This window comes from Syngnathoides biaculeatus, chromosome 13, assembly GCF_019802595.1.
Source record: "Syngnathoides biaculeatus isolate LvHL_M chromosome 13, ASM1980259v1, whole genome shotgun sequence".
In the NCBI taxonomy this organism is placed as follows: Eukaryota; Metazoa; Chordata; class Actinopteri; order Syngnathiformes; family Syngnathidae; genus Syngnathoides; species Syngnathoides biaculeatus.
Window position 1 is genome coordinate 20032823 of NC_084652.1, and position 16417 is coordinate 20049239.

The window sequence follows — 16417 nt, forward strand, 5'->3', positions numbered from 1 at the left end:
TTTTGTTCAGAAATGCTAATTGTACTCTGTTACATTGAACTAGAACAGTGATTCCCAAACAGTGTACATTAGTGTGCCGTGAGCGCTCTTCAGGTGTGTCGTGGGAAGTTATCCAATTTTATGTAATGGCTAAAAAAAAATATTCCAAGAAATAATGAATCTTTATTCATCTATTTATGCCAGTGAGGCACAATGACAGACAGAACAAAAAAAACCCTCTTCTATTAGATGGCAGGAAGTACATACAGTAAATAATTGATCTATTTTTGGTGACATTTACTTTTGTTGGTGTGCCCTGGAATTTTTCAATTGTAAAATATGTGCTTTGGCTCTATAAAGGTTGGAAATCACTGAACTAGAGTAGATTGAGCTCACCACTTCCATATCCATCCATTTTCTTATCCTCACGAGGGTCACGGGAATGCTAGAGCCAATCCCAGCTGTCATCGGGCAGGAAGCGGGGTACACCCTGAACTGGTTGTCAGCCAATCGCAGGGCACATGGAGACAGCCAACAGTCGCACTCACAATCACACTTAGGGGCAATTTAGAGTTAATTAATTAAGGAAACCGGAGTGCTCAGAGAAAACCCACACAGGCACGTGGAGAAAATACAAATTCCACTTAGGTGTGGCTGGGATTTGAACAAAGCTCTACAGCTGCCTCACCATGCCGCTGCCACTTCTACACGTATTTATTGTTTGCCTGACCTGTTTAAATTAGTCTCAGACTTTTGTCCCATGTCACTGTTTTGACAATAAAACATAACTACGAGTCATACAGTCACATAACTGTACACAGTTTCAGTGTGGCTCCACACAGAGGCAACGTTTTCAAAGTGACATATTTAAGTGAAGCAAAGCAGGACTTTTTTTTTTTTTTTACCTGACAGTCTTCAGCCCACCGATGACCCCAGTAAAGATCAGCCTTAAGGATGAATTAGAAAAAACATAGCTTTGTGATGTGATTTCATCTGTGTCTACCTAAAATGTTTGAATTTTAGCCAACAACAACTCCACTTGGAGCTGGAGAAACATACAAGAAGCTGTCTTGGCGTTTGGTAATTGTAGTTAGAAATACTCTATGCAAGAAAAACCAGCACTTTAAACACCAGCTCCTGCAACCCAGTCAGACTTGTCGTGATTTTATGTTCCTCACTGTAAAAAGGAATGTGCACATTCAAAAGGGAGAAAAGTTAAAAAAAAAAAAAAGATATGTCCAAAGTATATGCAGCACTAAAGATAAAGCTAAAAAAATGTCAAAACTCATGTTGTGCTTGAGAAATGAAACATGTTTGCAATGCAGCTAAATGTCAGAGAATGAACTGATCTTGATGTGCACTGTTTGAATTTGCATATTCTTATGCTGCATCTTTTTTTTCTAGTTGACATTCATGTGCTATTTAAAAATATATATATTTTAGAAAGTATTCACCACTTATTCATTACTTGAATAACTGAATATTTAGTTACTCATACATAATTTTTTGAAGGATTACTTTTACCCAAGTCTTATTAGTGTTAAATCACATTATTCTAAAGTAATAGTACTCTTACTGAACTTTAGAGACTTCCCTGGTCTGACTGGCTTGTGAAAGATTAACACAACCCATTTCAATTCAGAGATTTTCTTTTCTTTAAACACTGTATGAATAACTTGAGAAATGACAAAGCTATATGCGCCATGAAAAACATCCAATATGGCATTTGTATTCAGAATAACATTTGCGTGAATGCTCGACTTTCTTTGCAGTCACAAAGGCAGCGGCTGTGCTTTAATAGTAGAGATGATACAACAAACCTACTTGGCTTGTAGTACAGAATCTTTTATTCAGCCCACAAAAAAAAAACAGGTTGATTTATGATAGACTGATCAGGATAAAAGATTACACAGAGCACTAATTCATCTTGGCCAGTGTCTGTTGATCTGAATAACAGGAGCAACCACTTTCACCAACCGTATTTATAAAAGAGTTAAAATGCTGAATCATGCTCCTGCTTTGTTGTACCTTATAAGACACAAACGTGTAGATTGGTTTTCTGGCTGCTATTTGAAGCAGTTGTATTCTTTTCTTATAAGCAGGAGGGAGGCAGGCTTCCCTGAAGTAGTCACCTTTTAAACTAAATGCTACACTGATCTCGAGGCTGCAAAAATTGCTTTCTGTCAGAAAATGCGAATCTAGCCAGGGAGACGTCTTTCAGCTACATGCACGCACACACACAAAATGACACAAAGTGCAGTACCGCTCGACTGCAGTACAATGACTACTGTATGAGTAGCATTTGACCATTAACTAACAAACACAACTGTGCTGTGTATTTGTTGCTGAGAAAAAAAACAACAACATTGGTTTGGCTGTACTATTTGTGCTCTTTTTTAACCCCCTCTTGTCTTCCAAAAGAGGATTTCTGCAGTGAACAACGAGATGCAAAAATCAACAGAAAAATTTTTTTTTTGTAATGGTCAAGTTTGATAATAACATTGCTGCCGTGTACTTTTCTTCATTCAAGTAGGCTGGCTCAATGATGGCTGAACAACAAAATGACCTTCAAGTAGAAGCGAAAACTTTATGTCCTCATTCACTATTTCCAATTGTGATGCCCCCATGTGGACCAGTAGTGAATGTTCGTGTCACTAATCTTTCGACCTTTGCTGGCAAAAGCTCATACATTGTCATAGTGACATTTCAATACCGCTGAACTCATTCTGGGTCACGAAGTGCTGGAGCTTTTCCCAACTGAATTCGAGTGGAAGGCCTAATACAGTGTGACCTGGTTTGCTAGTCAGTCATACAGCACATATAGACACTGACAGCCATTCACACTTACATTCACACTTGTTGTGTAATGATTTATTCATTATATTTATAGATCACTGTATATTCCTACGGTTCAACTGGATTGATCTGTACTCGGCAAGGTAACCTTATTGTTTGATACCATACATCGTTTTAAAAGTAAATCATTCAATTGTATCGATACTAGTAAATTTGACTGGATTCATGCAAAGCACACTTCTTATGGAGGTCTTTCCAAGAAACATGCTTGTAATTAATTTTACATCACTTGATTCACTTCCTCTTTTCCTATTCTACATTCCAAATCTAGTCAGTACTTTTGTAGTGCACCAAGTGGTTGGACAAGACAACAGAGTATATGCGTGTGTGTGTGTTTTAAGTACATTTTATTGACATTTAAGACGTCGGTTTGTCTGGAAGGTGGCAGATGAGAAGGAGGTGAGTGATGATTTATGAATATTAGTTGTTTGTGTGACTTGCAACACTCTCCGTGTACGCTGGAGCATTTCAAGCTCTGTCGCTTCGTTTACCTTGCGAGATGTTAACAGAGAAAATGTCATGAGCAAGGCTGGACTACTGCCCAGAGGGGCGTGGCTAAGCCACTGCTCTGGGTGGTGTCACATCTAATACCTGACAGCTGTTTCCATGTAGACCCTATAGACAATGTATTTAAGTTTGGAGTTTTGTCACTGGCGTGGCCAGTTCATTGCCTTAAGTCAGTAAGTCGTGTTCACTGCTGGTTGGATTCTCCACCACTGAGAGTATGTGTAGTGTTGAGCTATCCTCATCACAGTGATTCTGTGCCATCATAGTCCAGTCTAGTTTTGTTAACGTTTTCAAGTTTTGCTTCACAGTTATGTTTCTGGGTCCTGCTTTGGGTTAGTGATTTTGTGCCTCCACCTTCTCGGACTGCTTACACCGTGCATGACCTTGATCTTGAATAAAACCACACCTAACATCATGCTCTCGACTTGAAGTCCTGCATTTGGGTCCAGCCCCATGCTTCATGCCCCTGACAGAAAATAAGTGTGTGATCAACACATCGCTCAAGATCAAGAGTGTAAGGTTTTTTGTATGTAATTATTGTGTGAAAATATGTACAGCAGATATGCTGACAGAATCATCTTTATTTGCCAAGTATGTCAAAAACACAAGTAATTTCGGTAGTTGGAGCCACTCTAATACAACGAGAAACATTCATTTAAATTTAGTCAGTAATGTGGTAATGCCAATACATTTCTTTTTTGACAATTTTGCAAAAAGATCCAGAGGGCAGTGTTAGTCAACAACAGATTTATAAATAGCATCAAGAGACTACTGTAGAAAGTGCACGAGTAATGTACAATTGGCCCAACAGAAATGTGACGACAAATTCAAGAAAAAAAATTGGCAGCATGATGCAATGGAATTGTAAATTAACTGATTACAAAGTTAATGCCAAGAGGGAAGCAACTGTTGGAATGTCTGCTTATTTTTGTTTGCATTGATCAATAGTGCTGAGCCGAGGGAAGGAGCTGGAAGAGGTGGTGATCAGGATTTGAAGGGTCCAAGAAGATTTTGCATTTGTATGCTCTTGTCTTAGTTCTGTTAGTGTGCAAGGGTGGGTGGATGTGGGGTGGGGGTAACAACAACCCTTTCAGCAGTTTTGATTGTTTGTTGCAGTGGGACCTTGTCCTTTTTTGTAGCAGCACAAAACAATACTGTGATGAACAAAATGACTGCTGTGTAGAACTGTCTCAACAGCTTCAGTGGTAGGCCTTGCTTCCTCAGAAGCCACAGGAAGTACATTCTGTGTTGGGAATTTTTGAGGAGGGGATGGATGTTGATCCCTCACTTCAGGCCCTGAGAGACTATAATTCCCAGGATCTTGAAGGTCTCAAAGGTTGACACAAGACAATTGGATCTGTGACAGAGGATCCCTCCTGAAGTCTATGATCATCACTACCGTCTTGAGCATGTTCAGCTCCAGATTGTGTCGGCTCCACCAAACCTCGAGCCACACCACTTCCTGTGGAAACGAAAACTTTTCCCCATCTTTAATGCGGCCTCTGACTCTCATGTGCTTTGCAAACTTCAGGAGTTTGACAGCTGGGAGCATTGAGGTGCAATCCTTTCTGCAGAGACAAAAGACAAGGAAAGAGAGGACACAGTGTTGGGCTACTCCAGTGCTGGTTGTGTTTGTAAATGAGGTGATGTTCCCCAGCCTCACCTGCTAAGTCCCCTTTATCAGGTGATCAGATGCAATTCCACTCATGTCAGGGGTGTGGCCAGGCCACAGCCCCTGGCAACTGGCATATGACAGGCGAGATGCTGACCTGGAGAAGCTTGGAGGAGAGGGGCTCGGCGATGATAGTGTTGAATGCCGAGCTGCAGTCCACGAACAGGATCCTCACATAGGTCCCCGGATCGTCGTTTCACGAACCAATGGTACACGGGTGGACCCAAATGCAGGACTACAAGATGATGGACGTGATGGTCAGTGGGTTTTATTATAAACGAAAGGTGTGCACAACACAGTCCAAGAAGGCAGGATTCAAAACACAAGAAAAAATGTACGATAACTATGAGTCAACTAAAGAGCATAACCAAAAGCGTGACTGGACTATAATGGTGCAGTGGCGGAGTCACCCTGGATGCGGGAAAGCATACTCAATGAACTGGCAAATGCCAGTGACAAAATTCCAACTTAAATACATGGTCCAATCACAGTGCATCACGTGAAGCAGCTGTGACCGGTGACAGGTGTCGGATGAAACCGATCAGAGCGGTGGCCAGGACACGCCCATCTTGGTCGTAGTCCAGCCTTGCACATGACACGTCGAGGTGTTCTAAGATGAAGTGCAGTCCCATGTTGTCTGGCTCATTCACAAACCTGCTGACTCGGTAGGCAAACTGCATTGTTTCTGGCAAAGAACCTGTGATGCTCTTCATGGGGTCCCAACATGAGGCATTCAAGGACTTCATGACCACTTGTGTCAGAGTGAGAAGCCTGTAGTTGTTTGGACCCAAGATTGAAGGTTTTTTGGGGGACTGAGATCATGGTAGATTAGTTTATGAAACAGGATGGTACTTTGCATAGTTCCAGAGATCTATGCATGACCAAGTGCGGCCATCGAAGAAATATTTGTAGCTTTAGAAAGAATGATAGCAGAGTACAAGGAGGGGTAACTTGGTCAAACAAAAGAGAGCAAGCAATGACGCCAAGTACTGGAGCTGAAATATGCAAAATTGGTGAAAACTTTAAACGCCAGGTCCATTTTCCAAACCACTTATAAACACAAGGGCTACTGGAGACCTTGAGCCTATCCCAGCAATCTTCAGGTAGGAGGCACGGTACACTCTGAACTGGCTTCCAGCCAATCACAGGGCAGTCATAACCAGAACACTAGAGCGGACCCAAATGCACGACCAAGTAGACAGGGAGGCAGTCAAAGGAAGATCTTTATTCGATCCAAGGTAGTAAGCCCAAGAGTCAGTCATAGTGAGCAGTAGTATCAAGAGCGTCAAGCTCACGGGGTTGGTCGGAGGACAGGCGGAGGTCTGTACACAGGGGTTCAGGATCAGGAACGAGGAAGTGCGGGAACGAGGCATGGATGGCAACGATCTAGCGAAGTCAGACCGTCCACTGGGTCCTAAATATACTGGGGTTAATGATCCCTGATGAGGTGCAGGTGTGCACGGGACCTGCTCCGCAAGGGCTGGGACTGGCAGGACCATGACGGTACCCCCCCTTAACGGCCGGCTCCAGACGGCCCAGGACCCTCAGGATGGGATGCGTGGAAGTCTCTGATAAGGCTCGGGTCAACAATAAAAGGGGACGGGATCCACGAACTTTCTTCTGGGCCATACCCTTCCCAATCCAACAGGTATTGAATCCCCCTCCCTCTATGACGGGATGATAGAAGCCGGCATTGCGCAATGAGGAACCTGAATTCCAACTATTATAGAAATTGTCTGAACAATAGATTTCCAATAATATTTGACTTTCCAACAGTCCCATAAACAATACCCTTGTCATCAGAGCACTTACTACACGTGTCTGGAATGTTAGGGGTCCAATGATGAAGTTTATCAGGAGTCACATAAGTCCTCATCAGCCATTTATATTGTAATAGCCTCATTCTTGTATTTATTGTTTGTTTTTGTGCTTTAAGGCATGCATGTTCCCAATCAATTACTTCAACATTTTCTTTTACATCTAATTTCCATGCCTCCAATCTATTTTTATTTGCTTCTGTATCATGTGAGATGAGAGATTTATACAACATAGATATCTGCTTACATCCATGCAAAGCTGACTGGACAATATCTTCTAAACTGGACAAAGGGGGTTCATACATTGTGTTTTTGATTTGTGCTGACATAAAGTGTTTTAACTGCAGATATTTGAAAAAATACTTATTGGGAATGGAAAATTTTTGACATATTTGAATGAATGTAAGCATTTCACCATTTACATAAAGTTCACCTATTGATTTTATACCATTATTTGCCCATAATTTAAAACCCCCATCTGCTCCTCCAGCTTTAAAAGTCGCATTACCCCATATGGGAGAAAAGTGTGAAAGTAAAGGAGTGTCCCCTATATGTTTGTGTGATTTAAACCAGATATCTATAGTGTTTTTCAAAAATGGATTCTTGGTCTGCAGTTTTAATACTATATTCTCAGCAGAATATAAATAATACTTTAATAGAAGGTGTGGTCTATTTTTACCCAAGCGGGTGATGGTGATGTTGAAAAATAATATATAGCTGAGCGTAGTTGAGCAGACCAGTAATACATTTAAAGTTTGGAAATTGTAACCCACCAGTTTCATAAAGCATATAAAGCAACTGTAGTTTTAATCTGTCTGTTGTATCTCGGATTTATACAATTGTTCATAGAAATCCCTGAAAGTACTATTAATTTCTTGAGGGTCAACAGTCAAATCTCTATTAGATGTCCTTCTGCTATTAATTGCCCGTTCTGTTTGTAATTTCCTAATCCTCCAAGCCAAAAGTTTACCCGCTTTTTCACCTTGATCGTAATAACGCTGCTTAAGCCATAATGAACTTTTTGCCACTTTATCTGTAAATAATTTATCATATTTACTTCTTAAAAATAGCAATTCTTTATGTTTAAGTGGATCATCAAACTGATCTAAATCATTTTCTAACTCCTTTATTTGCTTTTCTAAATAACACATCTCTGCTTTTTGTTGTTTAGATTTAGAACTTGTATAACTAATAATTTCTCCTCGAATCTAAGCTTTGAATGCCTCCCATCTTGTAAAGCCTCCCGTTTGATCTGTATTAATTTAAAAAAACAAATCAATTTTACTTTTTATGAAGGAAACAAAGTTCTCGTTCTGCTGCCATATAGATTTAAATCGCCAATTGCAGGGGCAGTGACAAAGTTTGTCTATTTGAATATTCATAGATATTGGTGCATGGTTGCTAATATGTCTGTCATACCAGCAGTTTTTAACCTTTGACAGAAGGTTTTGAGGGACAAAAAAGTAATCAATGGGCGATCGAGATTTCTGGGAGCCGGAATAACATGAAAATTCTATTTTAGAAGTATTAAAATATCTCAAAATTTCTACTAAATTTAAATCAACACTATATTGTTTTAAGATTTTCCTTGTTTTTGCTTTACTTGGATCAAAACCTGTACACATACCAAATTTAATGTGAGAGAGAAAATAGTACCCTGGACTATCACATACCGCCCTGCTGGATCCTGAATTGTATTAGTGATTTGTAATGGTATAGTTTTGTGAATGAGAATTAAAACACCCCGTGCATTATTATTGTATGATGCATATAGTACATTTCCAGGCCACCTATTTCTAACCTTTTTGATTTCTGTATCAGTCAAATTACTCTCCTGAAGGAGTACTATTTTAGCGTTCAATAATTTAATTCTATTAATAACCTGTTTCAATTTATTAGGATTTTTAAGACCCCCGACATTCCAACTTGTAATCTTTAAATCAACAATTTTATGACTTGTACTTTTCATAAGCATACAAAATACAATATTATCAATGAACATAATGTCTATCCAACTTAAACTAAACAACACAACATGAACCTTTATAAACAAAAATCTATAAAACATCCCCATTCCTTACTCTAAATAAAACAGATAGGGGGACTAACACCAATCCACCTTAAGGAGGAGTGGTAAAACTATTCAAGCAAACGACAAACGGAAAGAAACAAATGGTGGCATCCACCCAACCTGCCAATAAAAAATAAATAAATAATACGATAGCAAATCTAGCATACCCGAAACTTACTACTCTTTTTCCCACTCCATAAAAATAAATAAATGACTAAAATCAAAAGAAAAAGTAATAGGTCAAACTAACTAAAAATGACCAATTTTGACCAAGCACACACTGAGCAATAACTATATAAGCTAAACCAAAAACCGGTAGAGGGGCACAACTTATAAAGGTTTGACATAAGAGTGTATCATGAATCTCACCATAATGTTCAAGTGATTGTCTGATAAAAGTCCTCAGCTTCTCTAGGCGTGGCAAACAGCTGTATTCTTCCTTCATGTAGGACCCTCAACTTGCAGGGGTAAATCTGGAATCCACGGTAAAGCCCTTTCTCCACAAACTTCTTTCTCACCACGTTGAACTCGTTGCGTTTGTGCATGGTTCTGACCGACAAATCTGGTGCAAATGTGAGCTTGTTTTCTTCATGGGTAATGTTGAGCTGCCTAGCGGTGCGCACAATAAATTCTGTCTTGAAACTTCAGAAATCGAATGATCACAGCTCTACTTTGCCCTGGTTTTGGCCGCACCAGAGTCCGGTGTACACGCTCAAGAGTGAATCTCCTGTCACTGCCTACTTCCAACCATGTTGGTAACTCGTGCTCCACAAACTCCAACAAGGACCGATTTATTTCAGCATTTTTACGTAGGCCAAACAGACGAAGGTTTTTGAGGCGCCCCCGGTACTCTAAATCATCTGCCTTGGTTTCCAAAAGAGCGATACATTTAGCAGCATTAGCTAGCTCTGCTTTAACCACCTCCAAATCATCTTCCAGGGATGATATACACTCCTCGGCTTCAGTTACACACGTTGTGTTGGAGGCTACGTTGTTCCTGACCTCAACCATGCTTTGCTCCAAAGCGTTGATAGAGTTGTTCATGTCTTTCAAATGGCAGTTTGTGGTGTCCATCTTGGAAACATAATCCGAGCGGAGGGCTTTTAGCTCCGTTAGCACAGCCGCCATGTCTGCCACACTTTCACAGGCCTCCTCGTGCTCTTCTCCGTGCTGCTGATTAGATTTTGGCTTTTGCGTGCCACGAGTCTGGCCATAGCTTTTACCACTGGTCGTAGATGTGGTCTCAGACATTTTTCAAAGTCACTCTTACACTTTTATTCGGGTAGTTAAATGTTTTTATGCGGAGTTGAGCGGAGCCTCAATGTTATGCTGCCATCTTGTTTCGCGCCCCCCGTGCTCCGGTCCTGTTAATGAAAACAGCGTCCCTCGAGGGGGTGAGGTTCCGGGCAACAACTTGATAGCACAATTGTACGGGCGGTGCGGCGGAAGGGATTTGGTCTTTGCCTCTGAAAATACTTCCTTCAGGTCCCGATAACAGGACGGCACTGGTGATAGTTCTGGCATGGACTTCAATTCCTGTAAGTCGACTGGCGCGATCTGTAAATTCCTCTCATTTAGACACACTTTACTGCATTCATCGCCCCATGCCCTGATTTGAACGGTAGTCCAATCAATGTGTGGGTTGTGTCTTTTAAGGCAGGGGCTGCCCAAGGTGACATCGCTGCGCCGCGAGTTAAATACATGGAAACTTATCTTCTCTGTGTGAGTGTCCGGAAATGTCATCCTCAGAGATTGCGTACAGTGAGTTACTCGGCATAGGAATTTACCATTGGCCGCGAATGCGTTGCAAAACCATTGAGTCTGAAAGGTCACTGCGATCAAGGCCTCGACTACCCATGGATTGATCAGGTTAGCATCCGATCCCGAGTCAATAAAGGCCGTAGCAGAATAAGTACGACCCCCCGTGCTCAAGGTGACTTGAAGCAGTGCTCGCGTTGTAATTCACACTCACCGCAGTCATGATCTTGAGGGCAGAGCGCTTGGACCTGTCCAGACAGTGGGCTATTAACTGACCCAGGCGTCCACAGTAGAAGCATCGGCCCTCTTGCCAACATCACAGTCGTTCCTCTGCCAGACCATCCAGCCCCTCAACCTACATCGACTCGTCTCGGTTATGGGTGTCGGCGGAAGGGAAACCGGTGGGACGGACGCTCCCTGCTCTCCTTCTAGCAGCCCGTCCACTTGTCCTTAAATCGCTAGCCTCTGGTCGATCTTGAGAGCTAGGGCGATGAGCGAATCCAGGGAGGTAGGCAGATCCAATGCAATGGGGTGACTGCGGATCTGCGGTGAAAGCCCTTGGAAAAAGGCGTCGAGAAGCGTATTCTCATCCCATCAACTTTCAGCTGCTCTGATGCGAAACTCGATAGCATAATCTGCCACACGACGCTGCCTCTGTCGCAGCATAATCAACGTCGCTGCTGCTTCGCGATCCGGCGAAGCATACTGGAAAACTTGCATCATGGCACATACGAAGGAGGTCCAGGAGTGGCACGTTTCGGAGTTACGACTCCAGTTTGCTGTGGCCCACGCCTCTGCTCTTCCCGTCATGTGGGATATGACGAAGGCAATTTGTGCGCGGTCCGTCGGGAAGGCAGAAGCCTGCCGCTCGAAGTGGAGGTCGCACTGGATGAGGAAGGGTTTGACGTTCCCCGTGTCGCCGGAAAATCATTCAGGCCGGGAGAGAGGTGTGGCCCCGAACCGCTGAAACTCCGCAACTGGCGGGGTAGTCAGAGCAACCTGGACTGAGGTAGGAACTGTGGCGGGCGCCGTCGACGTGGTGTTAGCGGTGCTAGCCTGAGAAGCTAGCCATGGCTCTAATCGGGGACAGATCTCGAGAAGTCTCTGGTTGGTCACCTGAAGAGCAGTCACCTGCTTGGCCAGGCATCTGCCCTGGATCTGTAGAGAGTGGCGGATGGCTTCTGAGTCGGCTGGATCCATGTTGTGGCCAGATCGTTCTGTCATAACCAGAACGCTAGGGCGGACCCAAATGCACGACTCGGTAGACAGGGAGGCAGTAAAAGGAAGAGCTTTATTCGTTCCAAGGTCGTAAGAGGTCGGAGAGTCAGTCAGAGTGAGCAGCAGTATCAAGAGCGTCAAGCTTACGGGGTTGGTCGGAGGACAGGCGGAGGTCGGTAGACAGGGGTGGGAAGTGCGGGAACGAGGCATGGATGGCAACGATCTGGCACGCCCACACCGTCCTCTGGGTCCTAAATATACTGGGGTTAATTATCCCTGATGAGGCGCAGGTGTGCAGGGGACCTGCACCGCCAGGGCTGGGACCGGCAGGACCATGACAGGCACATGGAAACAAGCAACCATTTACTCTCACAATCACGGCTGTGGATAATTTAGTCTCCAATAAATCCATGTTTTTGGGATGTGGGAGGAAACCGGAGAAAACTCACACGAGCACGGAGAGAACATGCAAACTCCCATTTATAAATATATTTATTCAAAACGGCTTATTTTATCATATTTTGACATTCAGATGTTTACATTTTTCTTCATCCAAGTCCTCCAGCTTTAGAGAATACCTCCTGACATTCCTTCTACGGACCTTATAGTCACCATGTGCTATAATGGACCCCCTGATACGAGGGTAACATTTGTTTGTTAATTTGTTGTAATTTGGATATGCTTCTGTTTTTTTTTGTCTTACTCAGCTGTCTGCAGCCAGATTGGCATTGCAAATATATACAATATAAAAAAAGTTAAATACATGAAATTAAATATAATACATATACTTGTACAGCGCATTTTAGGCTGTTTTAAACCGTTTCCCTCTCCTCCTCCTAACTCATCCTATCTTCTAACAGTCAGAAAGCTAGAAAGAACAGTTGGCAGACTTTACCACTGGTGCCCCGATTGCTTCATAGACGACAGCAGTTTCACACTCGGAGTGTGACAGACGTGAGACTGACTGGGACAGCTAATGCTCTCTGCAATATCTCTCAGCATGACAAGTTTGATGAGTGATGAAGGCCACACACAAATAGCCTCTTAGCAGTAACAATGTAGTAATTGGCTATGCAGATCTACGATTAGATACGAATACCATTATCAAAATAATACATGAAGAAGCTAAGCTGATTTCAAAGTTACAATTTGTCTTTCAGTAATTTGCATTTTGTCTCAGTGGTTAGAGCATTTGTTCGGTAAACCAGGGGTTGTGGTTTCGTATCCCACTGGGGCCTCCACTCCCTGAGAAGGATTGCGTCAGGAAGGGTATCCGGCGTAAAAAAATAAAATAAAATTGTGGCAAACAAATATGTGCGTTCATTCTAAGATGACACGCTGTGGCAACGCGAAAAGAAACTTACTATATCATTTAGTTTCGAGGACGATTGCAAGATATTACTGTCATAACTAGGGAATTAACCAAAATAAGACCGAGTTATCCTGACAATAAGATTTCATAAAATGGGAAAGTCCGCCATTAAATCAGGAGAGAGTGTGTGCTTTCCTGACCAAATCTGAGAGATCGTTCCAAAGGACAGAAGACTGATAAACTTGGTGCAACCTCGTATTATATTTTTATAGATTCAGGACACCACACATTAATATGAAGTCTGTGATTGTAGTTCTCTAGAGGGCTGATAAGACACCACACATTCTTTCAAATTACAATGGTATCTGGCCTTTTCAGGTCTAATTTAGGATGCACACATATCGCAGGCACTCAATGTTGTGTTACTCTAACAGATTGTGTACGCTGTTGGTGGCCGTATTGCCCCTGATTTATTAAAATTATGATATTTTACTAAAAGTCACAAATGCACTCAGACCTCCAATCATATGAGTATTTCAGTGTTGCATTTAGGAAGGAGTTGTGACATACAAGAGAAAACTTGCTTGAACTGGTAATTTCTCTGCGTGAGAAAGAGCACACAATTTTCTATCCATCCATATTCTGAGCTGTTTATCTGCACGATGGTCATGGGAGTTCTGAAGCCAATCCCAGATGTCATCGGGCAAGGGGCGGGGCACACCCTGAACTGGTTGCCAGCCAGTGCAGGGCACATGGAAACAGACAACAGTCGCACTTACAATCACACCTAGGGGCAATTTAGAGTGTCCAATTAATGCATGATTTTGGGAAGTGGGAGGAAACTGGAGTGCCAGGAGAAAACTCATACAGGCACATGCAAACTCCACACAGGTGGGACCGCGATTTGAACCCCATCCTCAGAACTGTGAGCCTAACGCTCTACAGCTGCACCCCCGTTCCACCGCACACAATTTTAATTTTTTTTAAATAACTGGCCTGTGGTCTTGGTACTCTGTAGGAGTCAATTTTTATTGTTATCATGTTGGTGTGTGACATTCACTATATATCTGGCTGAAGTGTGTGTGTGAGGAGGGAATTATGTTCATGTGTATGATCTGGCTCTTTGCTGTACCACATTAAAAAAAATGTGACTCTTGATCTCTGATTGGTTGACCACCCCTGTACTAACTGGATACACACAGGATTGTGTCTGCCAAACAATACCATGAAAATAATATCTATTTTTTTTTCTCCCCAATCGCACTTCTAAAATACATTTACGCTTTCAAAACTAGGTATCCATTGATTTGTTGTGTATATGTAATAGTATGACACATTTATATGGTCTTACAGTCATAGATCACAATGGCCTTCTGAATGAAATTACCGTAATTTATTGAAAATAATGCGCAATTTTTTCCATAAATATTATATTTAGGCATGGATGAAAAATGAAAAATACAATCACATTGCATCGTTGTATACAGGTACATAGAGTGTTAAAAAATGTATACATATATATTTCAATATGATATTCGATGTCTTATGTTACACATTTATATACAGTATATTACGGTAATGTGCGCCCCCAACTGGAGCTCTCTGAGCTCCTCGGGGAGCTTGCATTTTACGATCATTAGCGTAGCGTGCTTGTTGCTACTACACCAAAGATCAGAAATGACTGCCCGTGAGTTTGTTTTAACTTAAACTAAGACAAAAAATGTCGACTACAAGGGCTAGTTGTGCAGGTGCTTTTAAATGAAATGTGTCATCACTCGGGCCAATGACGCCGCAAACCCGGAAGTAGTGCAGCAGTCTAAAACAACGATAGCTCGCCTCAATGGCTTCAGGTGGCTATCAAAACAACACGAGTTCAAACTACATAAAACGAGCATCATGGGCACATTAAAAAAAATGCGAGCGCACATGATTGAAATGGTCGCTTTTTTTAAAAAAATGTGCCAATTAAGATTGTTTCTACGTAGTTTGAGCTCATGTTGTTTTGATAGCCACCTGACGCCACAGTCAAAGACGCTACAGATTGCGGCCGAATGGAAGGGGGAGAGGCTGCGCTGTGCAACCCAAACGCTTGGGATTATAAAAATGTTTCCTCACAAACGCCATGGATGGCACAGAGGATGACATGCTGTGGGAGATAGATGAATGCACGTGATGCAACGCAGGAGGCACCAGAAGTGGACCAAGTCATCAATGATGAGTTCGACAGTGATGCACCAAAGGTAGCTACCTTGGTTTTTCAGATTGGAGATGAATCCGCTGCTTTTTTAGGAGTCTTGGCCAAGGATGTGTAATGTAGAGGATAAACTGCACTATCCACAAATGTTTTCTGCACAAATATTTCATGCAAAAAACGTTGAACTTAAACAGTGTTAAAAAGTTGATTTATTTAAGACTGTAATATGTACAGTTTTAATAAAATGTTATGCCATCACTGAGCATTTATTTTAGTCGGTTGAGGGATTCTGTTCTGACAATTACAGGGACCAGAACAAGCGTGTCCTGTGGTATGTCCCGAGTTATATATCACCGCTACATCAGCACATGCACAATGGATATTAGTAATGATTTTTGTACGGACAGTTTTGAAAAAAAAAAAATACAAGGCTAACAAAACACAGATAATTCCCAATATTTTGAGCATATGAGTTGCAGCAAATTGGTGGTGGGCATTGTACATTGGTAGAAGGGCTTTCCTGATTTTTTTTTTTTTTTTAGGTCAACTTCGGGTGTGCGCATTGTACATCAGGACGCATTATACTTGAGAAATTTCGGAACTAACAATATTTAAGCAAAACAAACAAACAAACTGTTTGACAACCCAGCATTAGCTAAAGTGTGAAACCCTCTTTTAAAGACAGAGGTCACTACCACTTTCTACCCGTTACCAACAGAGCCCACAAATCAGTGGTATCACACATTTTTGTTGCAGGCCACATTATTGGTATGGTTTGCCTCAGAGGGCCGTTATGATGATATCGTATAGGTGTTTCATCACCTGACCATTTACACAACAAAATGATGGATCACTGCAGGACGTCCTCGGGTTAAAACAGTTAAAACGGTCTCGACCTAAAGCGTTACGACTTTATGAGCGTAGTGTTTCTGCTTAGTGAATGCATATCGCTTATCTGTGTTTAATCGCTGAAGTATATATTCCTTTATTGCCCACCTTTTTACACATTATGGCACAAAATAAGAAAGCTGTT